Consider the following 20,492-nt stretch of genomic DNA (forward strand, 5'->3'; position numbering starts at 1 on the left):
CTTTAAAATTACTTAAACTTAACCCTCCCTCCACACCACTCTGAAGAATACTGATCTGGCAAGATCCAGAAGATACGGCCTATACTTATAAGAATATAGGGGTTATCCCTCTCAACTGAGAGCTCCATCATGGGTTTTCTGAAGTAAACAAGGAAAAGAGGGGCTATAAATTATTTACTGAGAAGTTTATCAGAACATAGACAACACAGCTATTCTTAATGGTAACTGATTTTTTTTAACTCTGATCATAATATTTTTAAAAGATTTATTTATTTATCTGAGAGAGAGAGAGAAAGAGTGCACGTGTGCGGGTGTGCAAGTGGGGGAGGGGCAGAGGGAGAGAATCTCAAGCAGACACCCTGCTGAGTGGGGAGCCTCCCGACCTGTCAGATCATGACCTGAGCTGAAACCAAGAGTCTGATGTTGAACCGACTGAGCCTGCCAGGCGCCCTTGATCGTAACTTTTCAGAGTGATATTTTGTTACTTCGAAAGCAGGCAAGTAATTGATGACAAATATCTTCTAATATCATGAAATTGTAAGTGATGAAGAAAATGAAGATACACATTTCAATACATATCTTCATGTTAAAAAGAGCATGCCGATAACTATATAGAATCATGGCAAATAAATCGCTTTCTTAAAAAATTTCTAATGTGAAGCTGCTAAGCATAGAACACTTTTAAAATATTACATTAGTTTAATTAGAAACTATTTAATATTGATTAGTTTATTTAATTTACTTTTATCTGACCATGTCACAATACATGATTTATCATGGTTTGTAAACATTATAGAAGTTTGATTTTATATTTAAAATGAATGCAATGAGACAAGAGAAAAATAAGACTAGGAAAAGTATGATAAAGCTAGGAGTAAGATTAGGGCATGTAATTCACAACTAAAAAATGGGTCATAACTTTCCTTCTGAGCTTTCTGGAAACAACTCCAAGTGGGAAAGCCAATCACGTATATGATTCTCAGTGTCCATAAAATGAAAATAATTGGTTCAAGAATAACTACTTTTTTTAACATTTATTTTGAGAGAGAGAGAGAGAGAGAGTGGGGTGGGGGAGGGGGCAGAGGGAGAGGGAGAGGGAAAGAATCAGAAGTAGGCTCCATGCCCAGCATAGAGCCCAACATGGGGCTTGATCCCATGACCCTGTTATCATGACCTGAGCCGAAATCAAGAGTCAGACACTTAACCAACTGGGTTACCCAGGTGCCCCAAGAATAATTATTCTTAATTCTAATACTTGAGAACAAAGAGATCCCCATGCTTCTTCACAACAACATCACTTTGTTTAGTGAATAACATGTTCATCCCCATACTTACATAAAAGACAACGAGTTGCTTAGTGACACTTCTAGTTAGTAATGTCTCTCAATAACCTCTAAATGAATTCTATGAAGCTCTAAGATTATGCAGTCTCTATACTGTGGCCTCTGATGTTCTGACTCAATCCAGAAAATATATCTTCGATTCTTTCCTAAGTACTTACGCCAAATTCACAATTGTCCTTTGAAATTTACCTGGTGTTGACATCCGTGGTTGACATGTGAAAATTGAAGTCAGACAATGAAGAATACCTGTATTGCCTTTTGTAAAATTCTGGGAGTATGGGGCTGTGAACACTCCAGGTAAAAAAATCTACTTTAGAAAATAGGTGATACGAGGCCCAGTAACATTTGGTAACCAAGTCCCCAAAAGTATATTGTATTTAAAAGTCCTCATTTTGCTACTATATACAGTGTTACTCTTAACAGTTTTCTGACATCATCGATCAGATGTGACTAGGCAGAATATAACATATAATTCTTTCTACCAAAACCGCCCAGTGGAAGTATATTAGGACTCCTAGGTCATTTCACCAATAACCTCATGAAAAATGTTTTTATCTACATAATTTTATAGCATCATTTTCCCAATTTTCATATCACAGAATAGCCTGGTAACATTAAATGTGCCTAACCCTTTACTGTCCAATCCAGGACCTTCTGAATTACTATCTCTAGGAATCTAACCCTTTTACTTTCAATAAGCCTGGTGATCTTCACGTGCACCAGTCTGATAATTATTTCTCTAGAATAGGATTTTCCATTGAAAATTTCCCAGAAGATTTTGAAATTTAGCTTATGAATTTTTTGGTGTTTATTTTTCCAAAATGCTTCAGTGTTTGTTATTCCGGGGTTAAAATTATGTTATGTTAAAAATGATGAGTCTCCTTCCCAGATATTTAAGCCAAACATGTGAGTTGGAGCCAAGGTATCTGCATCTTTTCTTTTCAGATACATCTTATGCTTACCGATGTCAAAGTGCCATTACCATAACAGACAGCACTAGCCGAGAGATTTAAAAGAAATAAAATTCAAGTATTAGGTGGATAATGCCACAATTATGCTTGTCTCAGATTTATCACAGACTAATTATAGCTGTTCATGTACTCTGAACTCTACCTGCTAGTAAATATACATTTTAAAAATTAAAAAAAAACAAACCTAAAACTGTTTTCCAAATTGTGCAATAATAGTACTGACGAGTGGGTGAAATCATGTATATATCTATTAATCAGATGTAGCTCCTATTGGTCTTCTTCCAGTCTAATGATGCCATTAAAAAAATGTATTCCACAGAATCCGTCACACCATCTGTGTTCCTGTCTCTGCTTTCTTCAATGGCTATTCAAGATAGAAGAAATACTACCACATGTTCTTTTGTAGAGTGTGGAAAGACTGTAGTGTCATGGAAAGAATGGGATCTTTGGAGTTTGATCTAAATTCAAAGTGTGGCCCTTCTATTTGATCTGCTTGACTTGGGGCCCATCTCAACTTTGGTTTCTAATCTGTAAAATTCTTGCCTCTTTGAATTTTACAGATACCATAGTAAATACATGACACACAGTAAGAACACAATAAGCTTTAGCATTCTGTATCTTTGGTGGCGATACCCTGTATTCTCCTATCACCACTTTTAGAAAGGAAGTCAACACCTGCCATTAGAGAATTCAGTTGAAACTGTTACTGAAATCTTCAAATTTAAAAAAGTTCATTTGACATAATATTAAAGGAAAATCCTCTCATAAGACATTGTTGTCCATTGGATAAACTTTATGAACTTGTGAGCATTATTAGATCTTTTAAGGATGAAAGGAATACCCAAAGTAATTAGCAATTATTATTTCACAACAAATCATAGTTGACTGCTTACTAAAGTATTGCACTGGGATTCAGTAGACCTGAATTCTATTCCCACTTCTGCTATTCTCTAGTTTTGTGACATTGGAAAGTCACTTCACCTTTCTGTGTCAGAGAAAACTTATAATTAACTTTCATTGTGTTTAAGTCTTCTGCAGCTGAAGAACTAGAATGATATCTCCTATCAGAATGCAAAATTCCAAATATTTCCCACAAATTATGCATTTTGGATCTATACATATTTTTAAGTAATTGCATGTTTGATTTTATTTTGTGTAACCAAACGTGGCAATTAAAATAAGCTCTCTCTATATGAAAATGATATATGTTGAAACTTTCCCCTATATATCAGCAAGGAGGTGACTGTCAAACCCCCATAGATATATGGTCAGAGCAATTGAGTAGTCAATATAACAGAAAACAATAACACACAAAATATTCAACCTCATTATAAACAGAACATTCACATTAAAGCAACAGTGAATTTCAGTATTTGCCAACCAGATATGTAAATAGTCTAATGGGATATGTTATGGGACAGATTAGGCAATAAATATCAAAAGTCTTATAAATATCTATATTTTCATACTATGTGTTTTCATTTTTAGAACTTTAAATTAAATATAGACTCAGACACACAAAATATTTCTGCATAACAATATTCATAGCACTATTATAAGTTGAAAAAGGTTAAACAAATAAATGTCCAACAAAAGGGTAATGTTTAAAAAAAGCATGCTTTATCTTAGCAATAAAAATATTAAGCAGTCATTAGAATTGAGATTTTCAAATAATTTCAGAATTAATAAAAATAATGACTTGTGTACTCCCAAAAAAGATATGTTGGAGTCCTAACTCTCATTGTCTCAGAATGTGATATTATTATGAGACAGGGTCTTTTTAGAGAGAATTAAATTAAAATGATTTAATAAGAGTGGGCCTTAATCCAATATCTCTGGTGTCCTTATAAAATAGGGACATTTTGGCACTGATAGACACACTCAGTAAGAATGCCATGTGGGCATAAAGGCAAAGAACGGGGTTATGATAAGAAATAGGAAGATCAGTAGGAGAAGGAAGGGAAGAATGAAGGGGGGGTAAACAGAAGGGGGAATGAACCATGAGAGACTGTGGACTCTGGGAAACAAACTGAGGGCTTCAGAGGGGAGGGGGATGAGGGATTGGGATAGGCTGCTGATGGGTATTAAGGAGGGCACATATTGCATGGTGCACTGGGTGTTATACGCAAATAATGAATCCTGGAACGTTGCATCAAAAACTGGGGATGTACTGTATGGTGACTAATATAACAAAATAAAAATTATAAAAAAAAAAAAAAAGAACAGGGTTATGCATCTGCAAGTCAAACAGTGCTAGACATTGCCAGAAAACTTTCAAAGCCCAGGGAGGACACATGAAGCAGAATCTCCCTTACAGTCCTCTCAGCCCTCAGAGGGAGGCAACCCTGCCAACACTCGATCTCAAACACTTAGCCTTCAGACAGGGAGACAAACAAATGTCTGTGGTTTAAGCTCCAGTTTGTGGTACTTGGATAGGACGGCTTTAGTAAAATTGTGCAGCTACTATCTAACATGTAGTGGGAAATCTATGGAAAATATATATAAAGGCAAAAGTCCAGACTAACATACATAAATTTGGAAAAACTACAAAAATAACAGCAAAGGAATGCTTAAAATTGTGTGATTACCTCTCAATAGCAAGATTGTAGTTATTTTTCATTTGCTTGCTTTTAATTCCAGTGTAGTTAACATATAGTGTGATATTAATTTCAGTTGTACAATATAGTGACCCAACACTTCCCTATATAACTCAGTGCTCAGCAAGATAAGTACATGCTTGACCCCCTTCACCTATTTCATCCATCCCCCTACCCACGTCCCCTCTGGTAACCATCTGTTCTTTCTCCATAGTTAAGAATCTGTTGTTTTTTTCCTTTAATCTCTTTTTTTCCTTTGTTCATTTGTTTTGTTTCTTAAATTCTGCATGTAAGTGAAATCATATGGTATTTCTCATTCTCTGACTGGCTATCTTGCTTTGCATTATACTCTGTAGATTCATTCACGTTGTTGCAAATGGTAAGATTTCATTCTTTTTATGGCTCAATAATATTCCATTATATATGTATAATATTACAATATATATATAAAATCTCACATCTTCTTTATCTATTCATCTATTGATGGACACTTGGGCTGCTTCCATAATTTGGCTATCGTACATAATGTTGCAATAAACATAGGGATGCATATATCCTTTCTAAGGAGAGTCTTCATGTTCTTGGTGAAATACCCAGTAGTGCAATTATTGGATCATATGATAGTTCTATTCTTAATTATTTGAGGAACCTCCACACTGTTTTCTTCAGTAGCTGCACCAGTTTGCATTCCTACCCACAGTGCAAAAGTGTTCCTTTTTCTCCACATCCTCACCAATGCTTGTTGTTTCTTGTGTTTTTTATTTTAGCCATTCTGACTGGTGTGAGATGACATCTCATTGTGGTTTTGATTTGCATTTCCCTGATGAAGTGTTGCACTTCTTTTCATGTGTCCGTTGGCCATCTGTATGTCTTCTTTGAAGAAATGCTTGTTCATGTCTTCTGCCCACTTTTTAATTGGATTATTTGGTTTTGGGGTGTTGAGTTGTATCGCTTCTTTATATATTTTGGATACTAACTGTTTATTGGATATGTCATTTGCAAATATCGTCTCCCATTCAGTAGGGTGTTTTTTAGTTTTGTTGATTATTTCCTTTGCTGTGCAAAAGCTTTTCATTTTGATGTAGTCCCGACAGTTTATTTTTGTTTTTATCTCCCTAGATATGCCTCAGGAGACATATCTAGAAAGATGTTGTTATTGTTATTTATTTATTTATTACATTTATTACATAAATGTAAATTCATGTCAGAGAAAATACCACCTGTGCTCTCTTCTAGGATCTTTATGGTTTCAGGTCTCACATTAAGGGCTTTAATCCATTTTGAGTTGATTTTTCTGTATGATATAAACGTAGCCCTGTTTCATTCTTTTGCATGTAGCTGTCCAATTTTCCCAACACCATTTGTTGAAGAGACTGTCTTTTTCTCAGTGCATATTCTTGTCTCCTTTGTCAAAGATTAATTGACCGTAACATCATGGGTTGATTTCTGGGCTCTCTATTCTGTTGTATTAACCTATCTATCTTAGCACTGGTATCACTGATCTGATTACTACAGCTTTGTAGTATAACTTGAAATCTGGAATTGTGATACTTTCAGCTTTGTTTTCCTTTTTCAAGATTGCTTTGGTGATTCAGGGTCTTATGTAGTCCCATACAAATTTTAGGATTGTTTGTTCTAGTTCTGTGAAAAATGTTGTTGGTATTTTTATAGGGAATGCATTTAATCTGTAGATTGCTTTGGTCAGTGTGGCCATTTTAACAATATCTATTCTTCCAATCCATGAGCATGGAATATCTTTCCATTTGTTTGTGTATCTTTCATCAATGTTTTATAGTTTTCAGATGACAGGTCTTTCACCTCCTTGGTTAAGTTTATTCCTAGGTATTTTATTATTTTTGGTGCAGCTGTAAATGTGATTGTTTTCTTGATTTCTCTTTCTGCTGCTTCATTATTAGTATATAGAAATGCAATGAATTTCTGTACATGATTTTGTATCCTGTGACTTCATTGAATTCATTCATCAGCTCTAGTAGTTTTTTGGTGGAGACTATAGGGTTTTCTATATATGGTATCATGCTATCTGCGAATAGTGAAAATTTTGCTTCTTCCTTACCAATTTGGATGCCTTTTATTTCTTTCTTTTCTCCTTCTTCTTCTTCTTCTTCTTCTTCTTCTTCTTCTTCTTCTTCTTCTTCTTCTGTCTGATTGCTTTGGCTAAGACTCCCAGTATTATGTTGAATGAAGGTGGGGAAAGTGAACATTTTTGTCTTATTCCTGATCTCAGGGGAAAAGCTCTCAGTTTTTCACCATTGAGCATGGTGTTAGCTGTGGACTTGTCATATAAGTACTTCATTATGTTCAGATACACCCTCTGCACTCACTCCATTGAGAGATTTTATCATACATGGATTTTGAATTTCATCAAGTGTTTTTTCTACATCTGCTGAGACAATCATGTGATTTTTATCTTTATTTTGTTAAGGTGGTATATCAAATTGATTGATTTGTGGATATTGAACCATCCTTGCATGCCTGTAATAAATCCTACTTGATCATGGCATATGATCCTTTTAAAGTATTGCTGAATTCAGTCTGCACTACTTTTCAGTTTTTGATTCAATTAACAGGACCAAACAACTATCAATAGTTATTATCAAAGTAGTAGTTATAAACATCATAAGGATTTTGCTATCAAAACCTGAGCTCACATCTAAGTTTCCAATATTTCTTATCTGCTTAAATCTGAGCAAACTATTCAGCATCACTTAGACTTGGTTTCTTTATTTATAAAAAAGGGAAAATAACACCTCAGATAGGATATGTGTGTATGTGATGTAAGGCTCAGAGCTTTTGAAAGTCCTAAAGCTTTTAAAGTCCTAAATTAGAGGATGACTGTGTGGTACCCATAGTCTCTACCCAACTGAGAAGTCCCTTTTTCATTCGCGATGATAAATAGCTTCTTAAGACCCATTTTAGGCACTTTGGACCAAAAAGCTTGGAGCACCAACTTCTTCTTCTTAGATCATAGAGCTTAACAATTTTCCCCATTCTGAGCCCCTGTCTGTTTTCCTAAGTACCATTTCATTGTCTTCCCAATACTATTAAGCCACCTTCTTTCCCTTGCCTTATAGTCCAAAGTTTAATATTTACCCTCTAGACAAAACTTATGTTATTATAGCATTAAATATTTTCTACAATTACCTAGGCATTCTAACCTCTAGGAATATAATCTCTATACTTCCTAGATTAACTCTTCCTTAAAAAAATGAAGTTTTTGACAAACATCAAAATGAATGTTATTATTTACAAATTGTAACATTCTATAGTTAATATTTTTTTCATATTTTCTCATTGTTAAGGATTTTATTTACCTTGCTTCCATTTTATATTTCATATCTTAGTGTTTAATTCTTCTCCTACTCAGTTGAGAATAAGCATTGTGCAGGAGAAAACCACATGGGAAAGTCCTAATCTCTTCAAATGGGAATAAAATACTATCACATAGACTAATTGAAAATTAAAATCTCAGAATAAAGAAATGAATAACTCGTTGGCATGTAAAAGGTAAATAATAAAATAAAAATTTTAACATCTTACATCATATATTCGTATGAGCTCCTTCTCTGCCTGATCTCTTCTCCTCAAGTCTAAATTCTCTCAAGATATAATTTCCTAATTATTGAAGCACATTGATAATCATACACATTATAAGATTTTAAGCTCAGGTTATAAAATATTTAAATTTATAATTACCAGTCATGCTTAATTTTATTCTGAAGATTCCTCTTATAAATCAACAATTTATATTTGTTGATTTATTTTTTAATAACTATAACACCTGCTTTCTAGCATTATGTGATTTACTGAATAAACCAGTCATTGGCAAAAATGTGAAAATTTGAGGTAATATATTTGTCACTAAACATCTTTACACAAACCTATTTTGCCAATTCAACTGCCCTCACATAAACCCATATTTGCCTCACTGATGTAACCCACCAGTCATACCACCTCAAGTTCATATGTCCATCAAAAAGCCCTCTTGGGTTGTTAGTTTGGGGCCCTGATTTCATTTCTGTGACTAAGTGATGGTAAAGACATTGTAAGAGTAATGGTATTACTGACAATCTCAGGAGCTAAAAAACTACTGTCCTTCAAGTCAAACATTGTTGGTAATAAGTACCATACAAGTAGTACTTTAAATAGGTGCCCTTAATTAATGAAGTGAAAAATAAGTTTAAAAGGTGTTTTACTATATGATCCCATTTCTGCCCAAATCTACAATGAAATATTTAGGTCGAAAGAGATCTCTTTAATTGATAGAGACATAAAAACTGTCACATATTTATCAAATGAACATCGTTCATGAGCAAATCTTACTGAGCTAGACTTGTTTATCAATAAAATGGCTGAAGACAGGAGTAGAGAGTAAAATGGATTTAATACAAAGTGAGCCTCACATGAAGATACTCATATTTTACTAATAACTACAAAGTACTGAGTAAATGATAAGAATTTTTATCAGACATTGGTCACTGACAGAAGCAGAATACATGTTTGATGGATGAAAGACGTGATATAACGTGACCAACATTTGATTTCGACGAACATCTCATCTCCACGTGAGAATGATAGAGAATTAAAAACAGGACCAGAGCACTTCATCAGAGGGTTTCCCTTACTCTACAATCTTGCTCCCTGCCACCTTGCATTCTCTGTGGTCCTCACCTTCAGAACACTGACACAGTGTGCATTATTTTGGTTTCTAGTTCCATTAAAATAGCGTTCTCTCCTATTTTCTCCAAAGATGAATTCATAACAACATTCAAATATGCATGATGTTTTTAGCAGAGTGATACCAGAAAACGTGGGCTGAATGAACAAAATAAAACCTTCATTCTTTCTCTCCAATTGCTGTGCTAGATCACACATAAGAATATATTGCTTTTAAAATAAAGTATTTTGTCATTATTGATACTGACATGGCAGTCTTCTGTGTCTTCGCTTGGAAAATATTTACATAATTAATTATATTTAATTTGCTCCTCATTGTGTTAGTTTTGGATGCTGGGGTAGGAAAACTCTTGAATTTGTATTACAACAAAACATAGATGTATTCAGGTTTCCTTATTACACTCCTACAGCATAGAAGCAGAACTGCTCCACACACAGGTGACCAATGGGCCATATGCACTCTCGATTTATAATCAGTTCAGCCATTATTACCAGTAGAAATCATTTTAAAATGAGCATGATGCTGAACTGTGCACCCAAAGTCATTCTCCTAAATATAGAGAGCACATCTTTAAACTTTATAACCCTTTCTGTAGATTTCCCAGAAATACAGAAGCAGGCAGAAATACTAGCAGTCACTTGATCACCCATGTAGGGTCAGCACTTTTTTCTTACACAAAATTGGTGAAAGGATTATTATTTCAAATAAACCTGTGATAGGTATTTTATTCCCATTGGAAGAAATGAGCTTTCTACTATACCATGCTGATCCCCAACTGAGTAACTAAATAATGCTAAGAAAAGAAATGCAAAAAAAGGAGAGAAGGTAGATATCTGGACAAATAAATATCCATTATAGGTTACTGCATGAATACACCCATCTCATATTTTAAAGTTATATGTGAAAGGTCGTCATTTAAAAAGAAATGACTATGTACATCTTAGGGCATCCACTATGAAACTGAGATGCATGAATTCTGAACGGATTGAATAAGGTTTATGAATTCCTTGAAATCCAAGGCAGAATTCTGCGTGTATGTACATTTTGTATAAAGAAATTTCTCCCCCCACCCCCGCATACAGGGTTCTTCTATTTGGCAAGCAAACATACTCTAATAACTGCCTCTTAACACAAAAATCCCCTTCATCACCCATGCCCTTCTACATCCCCCCCTAGTTTTCCAGCCTTCCTTCACAATCAAATTCCTGGAACACATTTCATATACACAGTTTCTGCTTCTTTAAGTTCCTATTCCCCTTTCTCTCACGGACATTTGTCCTTCTTCTCCATGACACTACAAAAATGTGCTCTGGGGAGAGGCAACAATAGCCTTTGTTCTGTCATGGCCATTGTCAGTTTTGAGTCAGTCACTGGAAACAGTCAGATAGCATCTTTTGAGATCCTTTCTCTTCTTATCTTCTGTAATGTTAGATACCAGCACTATCTTTCAACTTCTCTGGCCATTTCTTTGCATTCTCCTTTGTCTCACACTTCACTCCCTAACTGCTACGTGTGAGAGGTTTCTCAGCCTTGGTCAGGACCCTTTCTCTCTCTAATCTCTTCGTAGGGGAGCTCATTCATCATCAGGCTTTTACAAACCAGCTTTATGCTAGTAATTCTTAAATCTATATAGAGCTCAGACATCTCTTCTGCATTCCAGACCTGCATATATAACTATGTATTTTTAGTCCACTTGGCACACAGTACAGTGAAACCAGCCTTCTTTTTGTCCCTTTAACATTCTAAGGGTTTTTTCCCCCTATATATAGAATGTTCTTACCCTCACTCTTCGAATGTTTTTTTTTCCTTGTTATCCAGATATGAACTTAAAATGTCATATCCTCAGAGATCTTTAATTTCAGTCTAAATTAGAACTCAGTCTATTACTTTTTTCCATAGCAACCTGTCCTTTTCCTTGATTGTTCTTTATTTTTGTATGTGTTTTAAAATGTCCAATATATATCTTCCAATCCACTACCCTTACTTGATGGTGGTGATCCTATCCACTTTATTTCTTGTTTCTACGTATAACAGAAACTGGCATATAGTAAATGTTCGGTGTGGATTACTTATAGCAACCCAAATAGTTGTTTAATGAGAACATTCTTTCTTCTTTTTTTTAAGTAGACTCAAGCCCAATGCACAGCTTAAACTCATGACCTTGAGATCAGGACTTGAGCTGAGACGCTTAACTGACTGAGCCACCTAAGCACCCCTCAGTAGGGATTACTGATACATGTGGATGAATAAATACATATATTTATTTATTCATTCAAGAAATCCTTGATGCAAACCTACTATGTGTCAGGCAGTGCCTTAAGTACTGGGAACTTGCACTGAAAAAAAATATTGACAAAATCCCTCTCTTAAGAGACTTGGATTCTATCAAGAATAACAACAATAAACCAGCAAATCTATATTTTTTCAAATGAAATAAGAACTATGAAGAAAAATAAATCAGGGTAAGAGGAATAAACACTGACCAGGATTGGATAAGGGGAGTGTCATTTTTCTAGGGTGGGCTGAACGCTTCTCTGGTTAGATCATATGCAGGGGTGACTTAAAAGAACTGAAGGAGAAATACATTCCTATAGTTGGAGAAAGGCATTCCAGAGTTAAATAACAAAAAAGTGCAAGACCTTGAAAGATAAGGTTCACAGAATTTTAAGGAGATCACTGTGGCTGGAGCAGTATGAGTGAGGGAAGCTTGAGGGACTCAGCAAGAGATAACAGGAGTGGGCAGCGGTCAAGTAGTTTGCAGATCATAGAAAAACTAGATTTTACTCAGGGTTGGGTAGGAAGCCATTCAAAGCTATGAATGGATGAATGAATGACTATAAAATATGGATCTAAAAGCCAAATTTTGGATAATGTTCCCCAGGGAAAAAAAGAAAGAAAATCAAGCCTTATTTCTGGCACTTTAAGTCCTCTATTAACTCTTAATGTGAATCTGGGCAAGTCACACCATCTGGATTTCTTCCCATATATAGGACTAAAGATCAATTTGGATCATTCCAGATCTTAGGGATGTTATATTTCTGATTAGAAAAAACAATGTGGTTGCTAAGAACTGCAGCATTGGAAAAAATCTGATTTTGAGACTTGAATCTTTGATCTGACTGAAAGAAGAGTTCAAATCCAGAGATTTTTAGAGGCATCTCAGAAAAAGTTTTTAGAAAGACACTCAATTGTTTTTAGACTCAGAAATAGTGATTGATGGCACAACTGTGGGTTTGAAAGAAGAGAGTTTCTGTCTTGAAATATTGAACGAAGAAGAAAATGAAATATGTATGTGTGTATTTGTAGGAAGTGTGTGTGCGTATAAACTGTATAATGTGTATATATATCTATACACGTATGCAATGTATATATACACATATAAACGGGGACACTTCTCTAGCTTTGGATGCTAATAAATGAGTATTGTTGGCTTGCAACATCACAGCCAGTCAGAAGCCTAGAAGCCTACAGGAAATGAGAAGGCTGCCAGAGAAGTTGACCAATGAATTCATTGTTTTTCTTTGGACTGTTAGCACTCTTCTTTTCAGAGTTGGCTTTTTCACTGGACCCATGTATCAAATCATTAGTTCTTCTAACTCAGACTTGGTGAATCAGCCAGAAGAAAAGAAAGAATTTGCAAAAGGGAAACCTTTAGGACTGGTCTTGGAAAACATTTTTAAGAGTTGTCCTTGCCTGCTTTTTTTTTTTTTTTTTTTTTTTTTTTTTTTTTTTGGATTGTCTTCAGCTTGGAAGTATTCTGGACTCAGACTTTGGCAGCTTAATTTTAAAGTTTCATTCTTAATTTCTTGAAGTAAAAAGGATATTTTTATTATTCAAATCTTTGAATAAAAACATTCTAGAATTTAACATATTATTCAATGTATTTTCTAAAATAAACATACACATTTTATATACATATAAAACTAAACAGATGCATGACAGGTCATAAGGTTTAATTGTGTTTTTTATTAAGAGTTTGTAGAAGGTTACTGTCAAGGTTTCTTAGAGATATTTGCCCTTACATTGCATAGTGTTTTCTCTATGGGGAGATTCTTATATCACTAACGGTCTGGTCTCAGTACTTTTTCTAAAGAATTTGTTTTTAGAAACTGGTTCTGATAACTGATACATTTTTCTCTTGTTTATTGTTTGTGTGTCTAATCTCTAGCCAAGAATTTAGGACATAATAATGTTTATCTTATTTTGTGCTCCTCTTTTTCATTTGCTTAATTTGAAAATATTTTAATTTTATCTTGCTGTATATACAAATCATTGCACCAGCTTTGGAATAAATTGGGTTCGAAATGAATGTAAATGAGTAATTTAAATCTATTTAGGCCGTGCTAACAAAATAACAAAATTAAATAAAATACATAAGAGTGAGAAGTAAACAGACAAAAATGCTCTCTGTAATCAGTAGATTTTGAAATGGATTTTGACATGTTTGAGGGATCCACAATGGTAAGGTATGAAAAACCCCTTCAAAAAATGGAAAAAAAACAATTCCAGGAGTAAAGACGGGCATAAGGAAGTTGTAGTGAGAAGACAACAAGCGGTTTGATGGGGTTCAAAGAACATGGGGGTCAAAATCAGCAGAGAACATCCAAAGCAGTGTGGATAACATAGCACACAAACGAAAAATGACGACGAGGAATTAGTTAAGCGCAGAAAGAGTGACTATTAAAATAGCATGTTCCCCAAGGGCAAAGGCAAGTTCAGAGCTAATGAGCTCTGTGAAGCTTGAATGAGAAAGTAAGGTTCTGCTTTCATTTGGGCCGGTGTAAGTCCAAAACGGAGTCGGCTCAGAAAGCAGGTTGCACATTCAAGGATTGGAGTTGTGTCCAAAGAAGATACAGGGCATGAATAAATACAGAGGCAGTAGCATGGCCGGGTGAACATCTAATAAATGAAATTGGACATTAACAATTGAATAATAAATGGAATTCAGAACACAACAGCAAACATGAATAAAACCTCAACATTTGATTGAAATGTGTATAAACGTAGAGCAGTAGAAATCAGATGGCTTTCTAGTCTAAAGACTTGACACATATATTCCCAAAAACCCCTGGGCAGGTTTTTGCAGGTGTCACAGGCCCTCCTCGGCTGGGAGCTCTAGGAAGCAGAGGACATGCAGATTTCCAGAATAGGACGGAGTCCTGTTCAGCATTCAGCAATGAGGCCACAACCTAGAAATGGCTTTCCTTTTTATTAACAAGCAAAGATAATTATGTCAACATTTTCTCCTCATTCTTATCCGTTGCAGTCTACGATCGCTGGCTGTATTGTCTGTCTAAAGCATGCAGTCTCTTCCTTTGCCTGGCTCCAAAACATCTGTCAGATTAATCTTCCTAAAGTGCCCTTTTTTTCACAGCCTTTCCTATTTTCAAGAATGCACAGTACTATTTTATTTTCTATGAAGTAAAAAGCCCTTGACTGTTTTTGCCTCAGTCAAAGACTCCCCACTGGCTATGGAAGACTTTGCTCCCCAGGAGAAGATGGCGCTAATGTTCACCCTTCTTCAGTGACCTATGGATTCATGAGCTCTGTTACCACCTTTAGTTTGTAATTATATGAATTTAATCATTATTTAAAACTTATTTTATCTTAGAATGTTTCATTTTCCTGTCATAGTTTTAACTATTTAAGGGCAAGTTCTTAGTTTGGTATAGACTCAGTAGAAGGTCAGTAAATACGTGGTGAACTAGACTTTGTAAGTTGATTAGAAAGACTTGATTAATTTGCAAATGTTTTATTTTCTACTCTATGTTTCATATAATTTGTCTCTAAATACAATTATTGTCCTAGTGATTTCTCTAAAATTTTAGAAACTTTCTGCTGTTGATTTCTATCTCAATTCAGTTTCTTGCCAGCCTCTTCTACTTGGACAAACCTTTTCATGCTGTTTCGTAAAATTAAGGACTGAGTAAGTTTTTAATCCGAAGTCAGGTTTAACATTTCAAAATGACAGCAGAGAGAATTATACCATGGAAGAGTCTTAGGGGGCAACAGTGAGCAGAATTTTCTCCCAGGACACACCCAGAAGTCTCTTTCCCCTTTTGTCCTTTCATCACAGGACTATGAAGTGAAACTATGGCTGTGGCATTACTAAGTGATTCCTGGGCTTGGATTGCTCAAGTCTGTCAGTATCCAGGTGTTCACAGGGAGAGTAAAATCAAAGGATTAAAGAGGAATGTGTCAAGATCATTTGACAACTCTATCGGTGTTAATATTACAGTCCTCGTTGATTTCAGCATCAAACTGACCTCTCTCTTCTGACTCTTTCACTGGCAAATGGTAAATGTCAAACTCTCCAGGTGATGAATGGAAAAGAGAAATATAAGACCAATAGTAACTAGATCCTGCAGCATAGGGAATGTTCATGTTCTTTTTCTTTTATTGCTAAGCCAGAGAGAAATCACAGTAATACACTGCTGGGTTTTTTTAAAACCTCTTGTTTATAACACAAATGATAATACTATGAAAACTGTATCAAGGCTTGGTCTCCAATGAACTTACTACATTGAAAAAATATATAGTTTTTTTATATCGTTGCACACAATCAAAAGGCCCAGTAGATGTTCAGTGATACGAGACTCTATAGATCATTCTAGCACTGACTACCAAAATACATAGCTACTTTATTACCTTAGTTTTTTCCCTAAAAGTCTATATGGTGTATAGCTTTCCACATAAATTCAATGCAGTAGAAAACAAAGTCAGCAACCACTAGACAAGAATTTATTTTCAAAAGCAATATACATACACACACACACACACACACAATGTAAATTCTTGTTTTTGCTTTAAAGAAATTTTAATGTGATCTGTTTTTTTCCCAGATAAATACAAACTCTGGCCCCCAGCATTTGTGTGTGTGTGTGTGTGTGTGTGTGTGTGTGTATGTGTGTGTACATATATCTCACCAAGATCATGGTAAACCTGAATTTGAGCTACTTTAATAATTAGTTTGTACCCCAATTGTCAGGTGTTCCCTATCCTCACAGACTATCTCTGTCCAGCTCATTCAAATGACTATGCAAACATCAACCCCTTCACTGTTTCATATTTCAACGTTATCACACAAACCATTTCAGGATTCTTGTTTTTAGTTTTATTAAAAATTGCTTAGGGGTTATGAGGAGAGGTTTACATCACACACATTTACTATTTCCTCTTCAGACTCTTGGTTCCCTTTGTTCAATTTTGCTGTGTAGCCAGGCTTAGCTCCTTCTTTCTCTGGCCCTTCCTCTGAACTGTGGTGGTCTCCATCAGCACCTCCTTTTTCTCCATTGAAAGCAAAACACTTTTCCTTAAAAATCCCTGAGCATTAGACCAATACCCAGGACAGAGAAACTCCTTTCCACCCAGAGTGGTCTTATGAGCAAATATGACTCCCAGGCCACAAACTCAAGTTTGTAAACAAAATTTGTTTGTCTTTGTGCCTTATAAACCTCTGTAATGTCACCTTTGTGCCGTATTCTCCCAGCTGGAAAAAATATAAATCTCCATCGTTCCAAAGGTTTTCCGTTTTTTCTAGATTATCCTACCAGTTAATGTCTTACACCACATTAGTGAGGTAGCTCTATATGTCACTGAGACGTCCCTTATCCCTGTCCCAGTAACTGTTCAGGCTTAGTGATGCTCTGCTGTGAGTAAAAGCGCACCGTGACTGGCGCCATAACCCTGTCTGCCTACACGCAGCAGGTCGCTGCTCCTGTCAGGTAGTTAACACACAAGCTTAGCGCTTCTAGCAGAAAACCGACCTCAAGATGTGTTACTCAGGGAAACATCTCTCTACCCTTCTCCTCAGTGCAGGAGAATCGATTTCAGTCTAGGGAAGAAGATTGAGTCACCCACTGGCCCTCCTGTTTCTTCATAAATTCAGTTCCTACTGAGGATTCTTCTTTTCTCATTTAGGCAAACCTAAGTTCCCTTGAGAATTTAAATTTTAGAAAATTAAAGCCAGAAAAAGTTCCAGACACGTAACTGAAGGAGGTAAGTGAAAAATGACACCTATCTAATGGAAAAGGAAGCAAGGATGAGGAATTAAAAATACAAATTAATGGGGTGCATGGGTGGCTCAGTAGGTTAAGCATCCATGTTGATTTCGGCTCAGGTCATGATCTCAGAGTTGTGAGGTAGAGCCCCATTGAACCCTGTGTTCACTGGGGAGTCTACTTGAGATTCTCTTCCCCTGTCCCTCTGTCCCCCCCATTCTACACTCTCTTGTTCTCTCAAACTAATAAATATTTATAAAAAATCCAATTTGATATCTCAAAAGAGAATCTATCCAGAAAAAATATATATATATTATTAATAAAAGTGGGTCACTCTCTCTCTCTCTCACCACACACAAAGACTCTGGTACTCCGTGCTACAAGAATATTATTTTCCCCATATCATTATGAATTCACTCTAATTATCCACTACCATCTTTCAGCAAAACTAATTAGTTATAACGGCAACATGGCATTTTAAAATTTCGGCCATATAGAAATACACCATAAACAATGAGCTCTTTGAGAGTAAAGGCCATATTATTAAATCATTAAATTATAAGCATTAATTTAGTAAAATAATTTAATAATAATTTGGATTTAGTAATAATTTGTTGAATAGATGGATGATGGATGAGTTAAGTTTAGAAGTTAAACACACAGATACAGACATACATACACATTTACACACACAACACACGCAATTATTGGAAGTCTATAAAGTGTCTGTTATATAGCAGATTCATTTTTTCCTTCTCTATTTACTACCTTAAACTCAGCATGAAATGGGCATAACTATTGCCAGACAAATGGTGGTAACTGTTCAAAGCTTAATTGGCCCAGTGGTTAAGCTGTTCTAGAGACTGTTAGAAATGCACTAACAATTAACTGCACTATTTGTCCAAAATTTGCTATTTAAGTGTACTTTCATTCTTGGTCTTTGAAAGGTTAGATAGCCAGAGTCATAGTAAACATCAAACGTGTGCAAGGGCATGATTATGTAATCACATAGATTACCATCTTATGTAATCAATTTAATCAGTAATATGAACAAGGCATGTTTCAGAATTATCATCTTATTGTCCATTTTTCAATTATAGGTGTAACTTGAGCTGCAAATCTTTTTTTACGTGGTTTATGTGTTTGAATCATCAGCCAATTGAAATAAAACTTAAAACTTACGAAACAAAAACATGCATCTGAAAAAAAAATGTACACAGATATCCAGAGAACCATTACGTCTGACCCCAAAATCAGGGACTGTCTGGAAAATCAGATGTTTTCAACAGAGGGGTGGTTAAGCCAGCTGTGGTACATCCATACCAGGAAATACTGCTCAGCAATAAAATGGAACTGACTACCGATGCATGCAACACCTTAGATAGGTCTTCAGAGAACTATGTTGAGTGAAAAAAGTCCCAAATGGTAACATACTGGATGATTCCATTTCGAAATGACAAAATTTAGAAAACAGAGAATTGTTTGGTGGTTGCAGGGAGTTACAGATGGTATAGGCTGAGTATTATGAAAAACTTGTAAAATTACAAGACTTGGATCTTTGTGGTAATGAAACTCTTTAGTATCTTGACTATAGTAGTAGATACATGAACCTACTCACATAATAAAATTGCATCACATGACACATGAACACACACACACACACACACAAATGTGTATAGGCAAAAGTCAGTAAGATCGGTGGATTGCATCAGTGTAAATATCCTGGTTGAAATGTTATAATTTTACAAAATATTACCATTGGGAGAAATGAGTTAAAGTGCACATGGGATGTCTCTGTATTATTTCCTATAACTGCATGTGAATCTATAACTTCCTCAATAAAAACTCAATGAAAGTATAATTCTTAAAAATTAGTCACTGTTATTTTAAGAGTAAAAGGCAATAGGAAATGATGATTGTAAAAACTATTAATTTTATGCACAAAACTATCAGTAATCACTTTAAAAGAGTTAAAGAAATAGATTAACAATGCAATTATTAAGAGTGTGTATGTAAACTAAATTTAAGAAAATGCTTTCATGGGGCCGGTAGAGTATACAATTCTTGATCTCAGGTTTGAGCCCCACATTGTGTGTAGAGATTACTAAAACAGCAACAACAAATAAACAAAAACTTTCGTGATTCAATAATTATTTGTCAAAGAAATCAATGATGAACAAGAAAAAACTAGAAATTAGATAATCATATTTTTGCAAAATATTTGTTTTATAATTTTACCACAATAATAAATGGATCTATAGGAACTAACTAGATTTAGTTATTTAATTAAATTAAGTCCATCAGTTAAGAGAAGAAAAAAGAATGCCAAAATTGTGTATGACAGCAGCCATGATCAAACTTTTTCAGTCTAGATGTAATAAAGACTATAAAGCATATGGAAAAAAAGAATAAAATGTTTGAGGCTGTCCCCATAATACCATGCTTTGCAGTTGAGATCTCCTGAAACTAAACTGTGCTTAAAAAAAAAATATTCATTAAACTGACCACACACTCACACACACACACACACACACACACACGCACAAATGTATCAGTTGAAAGTGTCAAGAAATTCATGTTTCTACTCTGTAACATCAAACTTTATATTTGACTACTGAAAGTTTAAAAACAAACCTGTAATGAAAAGTTTTTAGATGCAGGTATTTGGGAATTTGGAGTGCAAACATTTTAGTAATCCCATGAAGATCATTACATCTTGGTTACTAATCTTGATCAGTTCAGAGATTAATAAAAACCTACAACAATGATTTCACCAGTGCTTTTCATGTGCAAGCCACTATATGTGGCAATGCTTCTCAATCTATAATGTGCATGCAAATCACATAAAGATTTTGTCAAAATGCAGATTCTGTTTCAGTATGTCC

The sequence above is a fragment of the Ursus maritimus genome, unplaced genomic scaffold (genome assembly GCF_017311325.1).
Source record: "Ursus maritimus isolate PB19 unplaced genomic scaffold, ASM1731132v1 scaffold_1, whole genome shotgun sequence".
In the NCBI taxonomy this organism is placed as follows: domain Eukaryota; kingdom Metazoa; phylum Chordata; class Mammalia; order Carnivora; family Ursidae; genus Ursus; species Ursus maritimus.